The sequence below is a fragment of the Bubalus kerabau genome, chromosome 16, assembly GCF_029407905.1.
Source record: "Bubalus kerabau isolate K-KA32 ecotype Philippines breed swamp buffalo chromosome 16, PCC_UOA_SB_1v2, whole genome shotgun sequence".
NCBI classification, from domain to species: Eukaryota; Metazoa; Chordata; class Mammalia; order Artiodactyla; family Bovidae; genus Bubalus; species Bubalus kerabau.
In genome coordinates, this window is record NC_073639.1 from 17,098,279 (window position 1) to 17,110,278 (window position 12,000).

Sequence of the window (12,000 nt, forward strand, 5' to 3'; positions counted from 1 at the left end):
CTTTTTCTTTATTACTGATATTTTCAATGGATACAGGTCGTCTCTTTCCCTTCTCTCCATAGGTTCGCCAACTCTGGCGAGCCAAGGTGAACTAACGACAGAGTTCAAGAACTAAGTAGACAAGCAACAATGATGTATTATACAGCACAGGGAATTATAGCCATTCTTGTAATAACTTTTAATGGAGTATAGTCTTTGGAAATACTGAATCATTATGCTGCTGCTGCTGCTGCTAAGTCACTTCAGTCGTGTCAGACTCTGTGCGACCCCAGAGACAGCAGCCCACCAGGCTCCCCCATCCCTGGGATTCTCCAGGCAAGAACACTGGAGTGGGTTGCCATTTCCTTCTGCAATGCATGAAAGTGAAAAGTGAAAGGGAAGTCACCCAGTCATGTCCGACCCCTAGCGACCCCATGGACTGCAGCCTACCAGGCTCCTCTATCCATGGATTTTCCAGGCAAGAGTACTGGAGTGGGGTGCCATTGCCTTCTCTGAATTATTATGCTATACACATTAAATTAATAGAATATAAATCAACTGTATGCCAATTAAAATTTTTTTATAAAAAAAAAAACTGTTCTATTAAGGGAATGCCTCTGTGACTGAAACCCAGAGTGGGCGGAGGGAAGGATTTCTTTGAAAATTAAAATTAAAAATTTGGTTTCCTCTCTGGCAGTACAACACAGTGCAACATCTAGAGTCCGGCTGTTTGAGTTCAGCAAATTCTGACTCTGCCACTTTCTAGCTGTGTGACCTCTGGCAACCTTCTTAACCTCTCTAAGTTCCAATTCCCTTAACAGAAACATGGACTAATGTGGTTACTGTCAGGGTTTAGTGAACTGCTGCTATTCAGAAAGCTCTTAGCTCAGTTCCTGGCTTATAGGAAGTAACCAGTAAAGTTTGTGTGTGTGCTGAGTCGCTTGGTCGTGTCTGATTCTTTTTTTTTTTTTTTTTAATTTAACTTTACAATATTGTATTGGTTTTGCCATATATCAAAATGAATCCACCACAGGTATACATGTGTTCCCCATCCTGAACCCTCCTCCCTCCTCCCTCCCCATACCATCCCTCTGGGTCGTCCCAGTGCACCAGCCCCAAGCATCCAGTATCGTGCATCGAACCTGGACTAGTGACTCGTTTCATATATGATATTATACGTATTTCAATGCCATTCTCCCAAATCATCCCACCCTCTCCCTCTCCCACAGAGTCCAAAAGACTATTCTATACATCAGTGTCTGTTTTGCTGTCTCGTATACAGGGTTATTGTTACCATCTTTCTAAATTCCATATATATGCATTAGTATGCTGTATTGGTGTTTTTCTTTCTGGCTTACTTCACTCTGTATAATAGGCTCCAGTTTCATCCACCTCATTAGAACTGATTCAAATGTATTCTTTTTAATGGCTGAGTAATACTCCATTGTGTATATGTACCACTGCTTTCTTATCCATTCATCTGCTGATGGACATCTAGGTTTGCTTCCATGTCCTGGCTATTATAAACAGTGCTGCGATGAACATTGGGGTACATGTGTCTCTTTCCCTTCTGGTTTCCTCGGTGTGTATGCCCAGCAGTGGGATTGCTGGATCATAAGGCAGTTCTATTTCCAGTTTTTTAAGGAATCTCCACACTGTTCTCCATAGTGGCTGTACTAGTTTGCATTCCCACCAACAGTGTAAGAGGGTTCCCTTTTCTCCACACCCTCTCCAGCATTTATTGCTTGTAGACTTTTGGATCGCAGCCATTCTGACTCGTGTGAAATGGTACCTCATAGTGGTTTTGATTTGCATTTCTCTGATAATGAGTGATGTTGAGCATCTTTTCATGTGTTTGTTAGCCATCTGTATGTCTTCTTTGGAGAAATGAACAAATGGGACCTAATTAAACTTAAAAGCTTCTGCACAAAAAAGGAAACTATAAGCAAGGTGAAAAGACAGCCTTCAGAATGGGAGAAAATAATAGCAAATGAAGCAACCGACAAATAACTAATCTCAAAAATATAGAAGCAACTCCTACAGCTCAATTCCAGAAAAATAAATGACCCAATCAAAAAATGGGCCAAAGAACTAAATAGACATTTCTCCAAAGAAGACATACAGATGGCTAACAAACACATGAAAAGATGCTCAACATCACTCGTGTCTGATTCTTTTGCAGCCCCATGGACTGTAGCCCACCAGGCTCCTCTGTCCATGGATTTCTGGAGGCGGGTAGCTATTCCCTTCTCTAGGGGATCTTTCTGACCCAGGGATTGAACCTGGGTCTCCTGAATTGCAGGTAGATTCTTTACCATCTGAGCCTCCAGGGAAGCCCAATAGTTATTATCTAATAAATAAATCAATAAATTTTTTAAAAAATAACTTCTAGGAGAATAGAAGATGATTCCAGTTCAGTCTAGGCTACTATTCTCTACTGTCTCTGGAGGTGCTTATGAGTGAGTCAGAACCACTTCTAGGTGGAGAGGTAGATAGCAGAGAGGTTCCAGGAGTCATGTACACCACCTTTTAAGAATAATTTTAATTAGACTGTGGGCTTTGGGTGGTTTTTATCTTTCCTCTTGGTAATTTCTATATTTCTTGAATGTTTAAGTGAGCATTATCTTTGATAGAAGGGATAAAAATATTAAAACTTAATTTTAATAAGTGTCAACTACTATGTTTCTTTAGACTGGGTGCTGACCCAGCTTCTATTTATCCATTCTAGAACAGGTCCTTGGTCTTGAAAGCACAGCCTGCTAGATCCACACCCTGAGATAGTCCCTTTCCAGGCTAACTCTGAGTTGGCTGTATGACTTACTCTGGCTCGTGGAATAATAGCAAGTAGAAATTTAAATAATTATTTTCTTTTTTTTTTAAGATTTTTTTTTTTTAATTTGGATCATTTTTTAAAGTCTTTGTTGAATTCATTACAATATTCCTTCCATTTTATGTTTGGGGTTTTGGCCACAAGGCATATGGGATCTGGATTTCCCTGGTGGCTCAGTGGTAAAGAATCTGCCTGCCAATGCAGGAGACACGGTTCGATCCCCTGGTCAGGAAGATCCCTTGAAGGAGGAAATGGCAACCCACTCCAATATTCTTGCCTGGGAAATACCATGGACAGAGGAGCCTGGGGTTGCAAAAGAGTCACACATGACTTAGCGACTAATCACCAACAGCAACATGTGGGATCTCAGCTCCCCAACCAGGGATCAAACCCACACCCCCTTGCATTGGAAGATGAAGTCCTACCCACTGAACCGCCAAGAAAGTCTCTAAATGACTGTTTTCTTGGGTCGATATTCTGAGTTGGAGATTAGGGCACATCTTCCATAAGACTTTCATTTTCTCCCAGTCCACACGATCACCAAAGAGAGAGAAGTGCTGCTTGCATTTTTCTTTAACACGTTTTTCATTTGCTATCACCTGAAAGTGTAAAAGAACTTCTCCAAGTGCCTCAGTAATTAAAAAGGAGGAGTTAATGTGCTAAGACACAAGGAGTTGAATATTTTTCTCTGTGGGTGGCCTTGAGAGTAGCTGATCTAGCCAACCATATGGTCCTCGTTTTCTGTATCTCTTTCTATTTATGTTAACTCCGGAATTCTGCCACTGTAAGGCAGCTGAGTAAACTTCTGCCCCTTGCTTCTGTCTTGTATTAAACAGAGGGCTTCGCCTGAATCATTTCCTGGGTGCCGTTTCCTTCATGGGAAAAAGAATTCAAGGACAAATTCCTTAGTAAAAAAGTTACATTCACGTGATTGTTTTCTTTTCACATGTTTCTCTGTCTCTCATTGTCTAAGTCCCTTTCCTTTTGTATTCCATTTATTTAAAGCCATCATCTTACTGTCTCTTTCTCCACCAAGAGAGAAAGCAAAAGGTCCTAAGTAATTTTAGCACATGAAGAACCCAATTCAGTGAATAAGCCAGCAACTACTGAGCACCCACCAGGGGTCTCATGTCCCGCTAGACATTACAGGAGGTTGTGAGCGCTTCCTGACAGAATGGACAGTCTGCGGCTGGGTGTCCATACACTCTCCTGTCTCAGGGCGGGTGGGGACTGTGCAGAACTGGAGAGCAGAGGCTCAGGCGGAAGGGCAGCTGCTGCGCAACCTCAGCCAACTGTTGCCATGTGGGAATGAAGGGCCCCATCTTGCCAGGTCAGCTCGTTTTTTCCCAAGAAGCGAGGAATCAAGATTTTTTGCCTGAACTCGCTCCATTTAAAAAGTTGTCAACTAATTCAAAATTTCTAAAAACAATGTGTAGGCCAACAAATGTGCAGGCCAAGTCAAATAAGTCTGCAGGCCTGATTTGGCTCACCTTCTTGCTTTACATTAGAAACTCTCCCTGAGTTTAAAAATGCTTACCACTCAGAATGACTCGGTGACATTTATAATTATCTATGTACCTTTTCTGAAGAAAAACCTTGAGTAAGGCTGCTTGAATGCAAATCCCGAACAAGAAAACCTGCCGTTTTGATCATTTAGTACCACAGGGCAAAGTAACTTGTTGACACAATTTTTCATGTTTAAATACTTGTTTTTGTATCATGAAGATTCTGCCTAAATTATGTAGGAATCAAGTCTTAACATCACAGTTTCTAAGATCAAATCTATATCAGTATTCCCCCTAGCACCCACATACAAAATACCATCCCTTAACAAAAATGACCCCTACTGAGGGTTATTTTGGGTTCCTGCAGGATTATTATTGCTGGAAATAACAAGTGGTTGGCAAGGATGTGGAGAAATTGGAATCCTTGAACACTGTTGGTGGGAATGTAAAATGATGCAGCCGCTATGCAAACAGTATGATGATTCCTCAAAAAATTAAAAATAGAAATATCATATGATCCAGCAATTCCACTTCTGAATATATATATACCCAGAAGAATGGAAAGCAGAGTCGCTAGGAGATATTTATACACCCATGTTCATAGCAGTGTTATTCACAACAGCCAAAAGATGGAAGTAGTCAAAGTGTCCATTGACAGATGGATAAAATGAGGTATATACATACAGTGGAATAATATTCAGCATTAAAAAGGAAGCAAATTCTGGCACATGGCAAAAGCATGAACTTTGGGGGCATAATGCTAAGTGAAATAAGCCAGTTGCAAAAAGGAAAATACTGTATGATTCCACTTATATAAGGTATCTGGAGTAGTCAGATTCATAGTTACAGAAAGTAAAATGGTGTTACCAGGAGCTAGGAGGAGGCAGAAAGGGGTAGTTGTTGTTAAATGGGTGTATTATGTTCTCCAGAGAAACAGAACCAATATGATGTTTATAACAGAGATCTATTTGAAGGAATTGGCTCATGAGATTATGGAGGCTGGCAAGTCCAAAATCTGCAGGGTAGGCCATCAGGCTGGAGACCCAGGGAAAAGCCAGTATTTCAGTTTAAATCTGAAGACTGTCTTCTGAAGGTATTCCTTCTTTCTTGAAGGAGGTCGATCTTTTGTTGTATGTAGCCCTTCAGCTGCTTAGATGAGGCCCACCCACATTATGGAGAGCAGTCTGCTTGGGCACAGTCTACCAATTTAACTGTAAGTCTCATCCAAAAACACCCTCAAAGAAACATCCAGAATACTGTTTGATCACATAGTCAGGCTCTGTGCTTGCTCGAGTTGACACGTAAAATACCAACACATAAAAGTTGGCGCATAAAATACCATACTATACTGGTACCACGTGTATGGAGTTCGGGTTTTGTAGCATGAAAGATTCTGGAGATTGATTGCATATCAGTGTGAATACACTTGCCACTACTGAACTTTAAGACGGTTAAGATGGTCAATTTTATGTTATATATCTTTTACCACAATTGGGGAAAAAAATGTATATTAGATTTTCCCGTTAGGCCTGCAGCATCAATGGGATGGGCAAGTGTCAAGATCTTCATATTGCCAGGAAACTCTGCAGCCACCATCAGGACCAGAAGTGGCATGATAAATGATACAAGAAAGCCCATTTGGGCCAGCCCTGAAGATCAGCCCCTTTGGAGGCACTTCACATGCAAAGGGAATTTTGCTAGAAAATGTCAGAGTTGAAGCCAAACAGGTAAATTCTGGCTTTGGGAAGTATTTCAGGGGCCAACTGATCAATAAGAGCAAGAAACTCAATAGTTTCTTACCCAGTGATGATTGCTTGAACTTTACTGCAGAAAACAGTGATGTTTCCATTGCTGGATTTGATTGCAAAATAGCATGCTCTTGGTGACGTTCCTAGAGTCCACTTTAAAGTTGTCAAAGTAGCCAGTGTCTCTCTTGGCCTTATGCAAAAGCAAGAAGAAAAGACTAAGATGAAAAGTTTTGATGATTCAAACATGGTAGTAATAAACTTTCATATACCAAAAAAAAGTGTATTAAAGACAGAAATTTCCTTTCACTAAATATAAAAAAATTTTTCATAAAGGACATTAGGGTATAATCTAGACTATATTTTAACATTAGGGTCTTATTAAGAGAGGGGGGCAATGATTTGCGAGAATGGCATTGAAACACGTATAATATAAGAAACAAATCACCAGTCCAGGTTCTATGCAGGATACAGGACGCTTGGGGCTGGTGCATGGGGATGACCCAGAGGGATGGTACAGGGAGAGAGGTGGGAGGGGGGTTCAGGATTGGGAACACATGTACACCCATGGTGGATTCATGTTGATGTATGGCAAAACCAATACAATATTGTAAAGTAATTAGCCTCTAATTAAAATAAATAAATTTAAATTAAAAAAAAAAGTTAAAAAAAGTTCTTTGTATAGCAAACTTCTATAAAAGTTGAGAGAGTAAAATTATTGTATCTTAGAAAGCTATTTCCATGGGAAGCTAAGATTATATGCTAAGTCGCTTCAGTTGTGTCCGACTCTGTGCGACCCCATAGACAGCAGCCCACCAGGCTCCCCCGTCCCTGGGATTCTCCAGGCAAGAACACTGGAGTGGGCTGCCATTTCCTTCTCCAATGCATGAAAGTGAAAAGTGAAAGTGAAGTCGCTCGGTCGTGTCCAACTCTTAGCGACCCCATGGATTGCAGCCTAACAGGCTCCTCCGTCCATGGGATTTTCCAAGCAAGAGGTACTGGAGTGGGGTGCCATTGCCTTCTCTGTAAGATTATATAGTCTAGTTATATTGCTTCCTGGGGAATATAATTTTCCTCAGGGATAGAGCATGGAGAGCAAGAGAAATAGAAGCTAATGCATCCTCCCTTTGATTGTTACTCTCAGATAACAAGCTTTTCAACTGAAGTGTTGGTGAAAGCTAAATAGCAGTCAGCTCATGACTCGTCATAAGATAAATGGCTGTAATTTTAGTATTTTGGTTAATATTGCTATGTACACAGGAGGTAGAATTTTTATTGAAATATAGTTGATATGCAGTGTTGTGTTAGTTTTAGGCATACTGCAAAATGATTCAGTTTATATATATGTGTGTGTGTGTATATATATGTATACACATATATACACACATGTATATATATGTATACACACACACACACACACCCTTTTCCAGATTATTTTCCCTTATAGGTTATTACAAAATATTGAGTATAGGTGCCTGTGCTGTAGAGTAGGTCTTCGTGCTTATTCATAGCAGTGTGTATCTGTTAATCCCAAACTGCTAATTTAACCCTCCCCCCACCTCAGGAAGTACAATTTGATCCAGAGGACCACAAAACCTATGCTTTCAATGCATTTCAAGTAAACTTTCTGACATTTTATGCTCATACTTGGAGATTCTTCATAAGGTAAGTGAGGTATCATTAAATGACTCTCAGCAATCTTAACTTAGTGACTCAGATAATTTGTTCAAGTTTCTACATGCTAGAGAAAGCCTTTCAAGTTCAAGTTTCTAAAAGTCAAATCTAACTGATGTGAGAGAAAGCATCCTTTCTTTGGTCCCACTGTAATATAGACATTGGTTTATCTTAATAGTAACATTATATGAGTAATAATAGTTTCAATCCTAATGCTGCGTTCCACGTATGATCGTGGTAGTAAAATAATTACCAATTATAATTAAAAAGTCATACACTAGCATGTGTGAAATAGATGGCTAGTGGGAACCTGCTGTATAGCACAGGGATCTCAGCTCAGTCCTCTGTGATGACCTAGAGGGGTGGGATGGGGTAGGGGTGGGAGGAAGGCTCAAGAGGGAGGGGATATATGTATGTATACAGCTGACTCACATTATTGTACAGCAGAAATGAACACATTGTAAATAAATTATACTTCAATTGTAAAAAGTTAAATTAAAAAATAATTTAAAAGGCAACATCAATTTTACTCAAAATTCCACAAAGGAAAGATCAGTTCAGTTTTTTGTAATTTTTTCCGGGTTTTTTTGTATTTTGTATTAACCGTTTCTCTAAAGGCTTTTCCCACCTGCCCACCCCCCCCCATGAAATTGAAGAGTTAAGTAAAGGAAATAGTAATTGCTGAGGCAAGAAGTGAGCCTTCCTTCTCCGCAAGAAGGCACCCGTGATAACCCCTCCAGTCTCCAGGAAGACTGCTGCCTCTTTGAGAAGCTCATTTAGGCCTAAGTGAGCAAGTCCGATGAGCTGACGGCAGAGGTGCCGGCTAAAACGCTGAGCTCGGCCCATTGCAGTTGCAGTTTTGAGTCTCCTTGTTTTGAAAAGGAATTTATTATTTTCTTCCACTATTACCTCATTTAAAAAAATTCTTGGTACTTCCCTGGTGGTCCAGTGGCTAAGACCCTGTGCTCCCAATGCAGGGGTCCTGGGTTCCATCTCTGGGGAACTAGATCCTGCCTGCTGCAACCAAGACCTTATGCAGCTAAATAAATAGGCAAATAAATAAATATACATAAAATAAACTTTAAAACAATTCTCAACTATGAACGCAAACTTGACAAATCATTGATCATAATACAAAGGTATACACTGAATAAACCTAATGTAATCTAGAGGGTTTAGGGAAAAGCCTTCCCTAGAGATACATTTTCAAAGGTGGGCCTAAGGTTGAAGCTTGATTTAATTTAGAAGAAGAGAAATGTTCTAGATAGTGTACCTATTAGAATAGGTGGCTGTGAAAAAGGATCAGTTACTGTTCTTGGAAATTTAAAATGTGACTGTCTAAATTTAAAGTATTACAGCTATTTTAATATTAAAAATAAGATTTTTTTCCCTTGACTTCTAGTTATGTTGAACATCTTTTCATGGTTTTGTTTTGTTTTTTTTTTTTTTTTTAATTTTTATAACTCTCTTTCTTTGAACTGCCTGTTTATATTTTTTGCTCACTTTTTCCTCTTGAGTCATTTGTGATTTTTCTTATTGATTTGTGAGTGCTCTTTGTATACTGACACTTTGCTTGTTACATGTGAGCAGATGATTTCTCTCAGCCTGTCACTTGACATTTAACTTGTCTTCAGTTCAGTCGCTCAGTCGTCTCTGATTCTTTGAAACCCCATGAATCGCAGCACGCCAGGCCTCCCTGTCCATCACCAACTCCCGGAGTTCACTCAGACTCACGTCCATCGAGTCAGTGATGCCATCCAGCCATCTCATCCTCTGTCGTCCCCTTCTCCTCCTGCCCCCAATCCCTCCCAGCATCAGAGTCTTTTCCAATGAGTCAACTCTTCGCATCAGGTGGCCAAAGTATTGGAGTTTCAGCTTTAGCATCATTCCTTCCAAAGAAATCCCAGGGCTGATCTCCTTCAGAATGGACTGGTTGGATCTCCTTGCAGTCCAAGGGACTCTCAAGAGTCTTCTCCAACACCACAGTTCAAAAGCATCAATTCTTCGGTGCTCAGCCTTCTTCACAGTCCAACTCTCACATCCATACGTGACCACAGGAAAAACCATAGCCTTGACTAGACGGACCTTTGTTGGCAAATGTCTCTGCTTTTGAATATGCTATCTAGGTTGGTCATAACTTTCCTTCCAAGGAGTAAGCATCTTTTAATTTCATGGCTGCAGTCACCATCTGCAGTGATTTTGGAGCCCAAAAAAATAAAGTCTGACACTGTTTCCACTGTTTTCCCATCTACTTCCCATGAAGTGATGGGACCGGATGCCATGATCTTCATTTTCTGAATGTGTCTTTCAAATGTCAGCAATTAAAATTTGTATAGAGAATAATTTGTAATTATTTTCTTAAAAGTGTGTGGGGTTTTAACTTTTGATTTTGTATTGGAGTTTATTAACAATGTTGTGATAGTTTCAGGTATATAGCAGAGTGATTCATTTTGCTGTAATGGATACATTTTCTGTTTAGATTGTTACATAGATATTAAGCCGAGTTCCCTTTGCTATACAGTAGGTCCTTGTTGGTTATCCATAAGCTTGTGGGTTTTAATTTTGCTTAGGAAAGTCTTTTCCAATGCAATACAGTAATAGAATTTCTCCTGGTATAATTATACATATCAAAACCATCTACTCTCTCCACAAACATTTTACAGTTTCCTTTTTCTGTAAAATGGAGATGATATATCTACCTTACAGTAGATTCATTTGTGCAAATGAATAGACACATGTAAAATATCTGGCACACACAGGCACTCAATAGACTTATTGTGGAGATAAGAAAATTGAGAGCAGTGAAATAAGGGGACCGGCCAAGATCAAATACAAACAAAAATGCAGCCTCCCAAGTCCCTGACTCAAGGCAGCTTAGCCTAAGAGGCCTCTCCTTAGCCTCTGCATGGACAAGTAGAGTTGACTTTCCTTTTCGGTGGCTTTATGTTAAACAAGTACACACACACCTGAAAACAGCTTCCCATCCCCCGAGGGAGATGCTTACATGTTTGGAGTTTGATATTTTCCTTCCCTTCTTTCCCACCTCCTGCTTGACCTGCCACAGGGTGTATCTGGCTTCGTCTTTCCCTCTCCTCTCCTTGTCATTCCCATGCCTTGCCCTTGCTTTGAATCCATCAGTCCACACCCAAGTCCCTGAAGCCTGGGACGCTGAGGGATGTGTCACCAGTGAGGGATCCAGGATCGCCATGCCCCATGGGGAAGAAGGCACACTTCAGACTCGCCCCCATTCTCTGATTCCTAGTGTCTCATCTCATTGTGTTTCATGTCTATTACTTCCACAGCCTCCCTGCCTCTCAGCCTTTCTACCCACCGCCACCGCCCTCCACATACACAGACTCCACTCTGCTGCCTTCATGCTACTCCTAAAGCAGAATCTGATCATGTCACTTTTTACTTAAAACACTTCGATGCTCTGCCACGCACTAATTATTTTGCTGTAGGCAAATATTTTCCTTTGGATCTCTTTCTCCACTTGAAGAATAGGCTTAATAAGGGTTAGCTACAGCTTTTAGTAGACAACACAGGGACTTCTCTGCTAGTCCAGTGGTTAAGAATCTCTTTTTCCAGTGCAGGGGCCATGTCTTTGATCCCTAGTCGGGGAAATAAGATGCCACATGCCACAATGAGAGAAGCCTACACACCACCACAAAGAACCCGTGCACTGCAATGAAGACCCAGCCCAGCCAAAGAGAGTATATTAAATATATTATAAATATTTTATATTACATATATAAAATAGAACTATCTTAGCCTGACCTATAAATCCTCTGTGAAGATCTCCAGTTTCACCCCTGGCCGTCTCCTATCTTGCATTTCTTGGTCCAATCATCCCCGTCCCCTTTCCACTCCTAGAATGCAAACCTCACTCGTGTCCTGTAATCTGCACTCGCTGTTCCCTCTGTTTGGAAGAACACTTCTCACCCTGCTTCCGGGGCCCTGCCATCCACCTTCAGTGCCTAGTCTTTATTTATAATGTGAAGTTCAGCTTCCTCCTGAAATATGTTTCTGACATATACTATCCTCTCAACGAATATGTGTTGAGAAGAACTACTAAACACTGAGTAGGTATGAGGCTATCTGTTAATAACTGTATGTATATTATCTCATTCAGTGCTACAAACTTCCTGTGAGGTTGATATCATTAATGCCATTATCATGGATGTTCAGACCAAGCCCAAGAAAGGTTGAGTAACATGTCCAAGTTTATACAGTTTTACAGTTATTGGTGGCAAAACTGATATCCAAA

At 40.5% G+C, this 12,000-nt stretch overlaps 1 pseudogene; it reads left to right on the top strand.

Moving 5' to 3' along the window:
* The first annotated feature begins 5,859 nt into the window (after positions 1–5,859).
* Positions 5,860–11,120, top strand: LOC129630303 (40S ribosomal protein S23-like; annotated as a pseudogene).
* Positions 11,121–12,000: the final 880 nt, after the last annotated feature.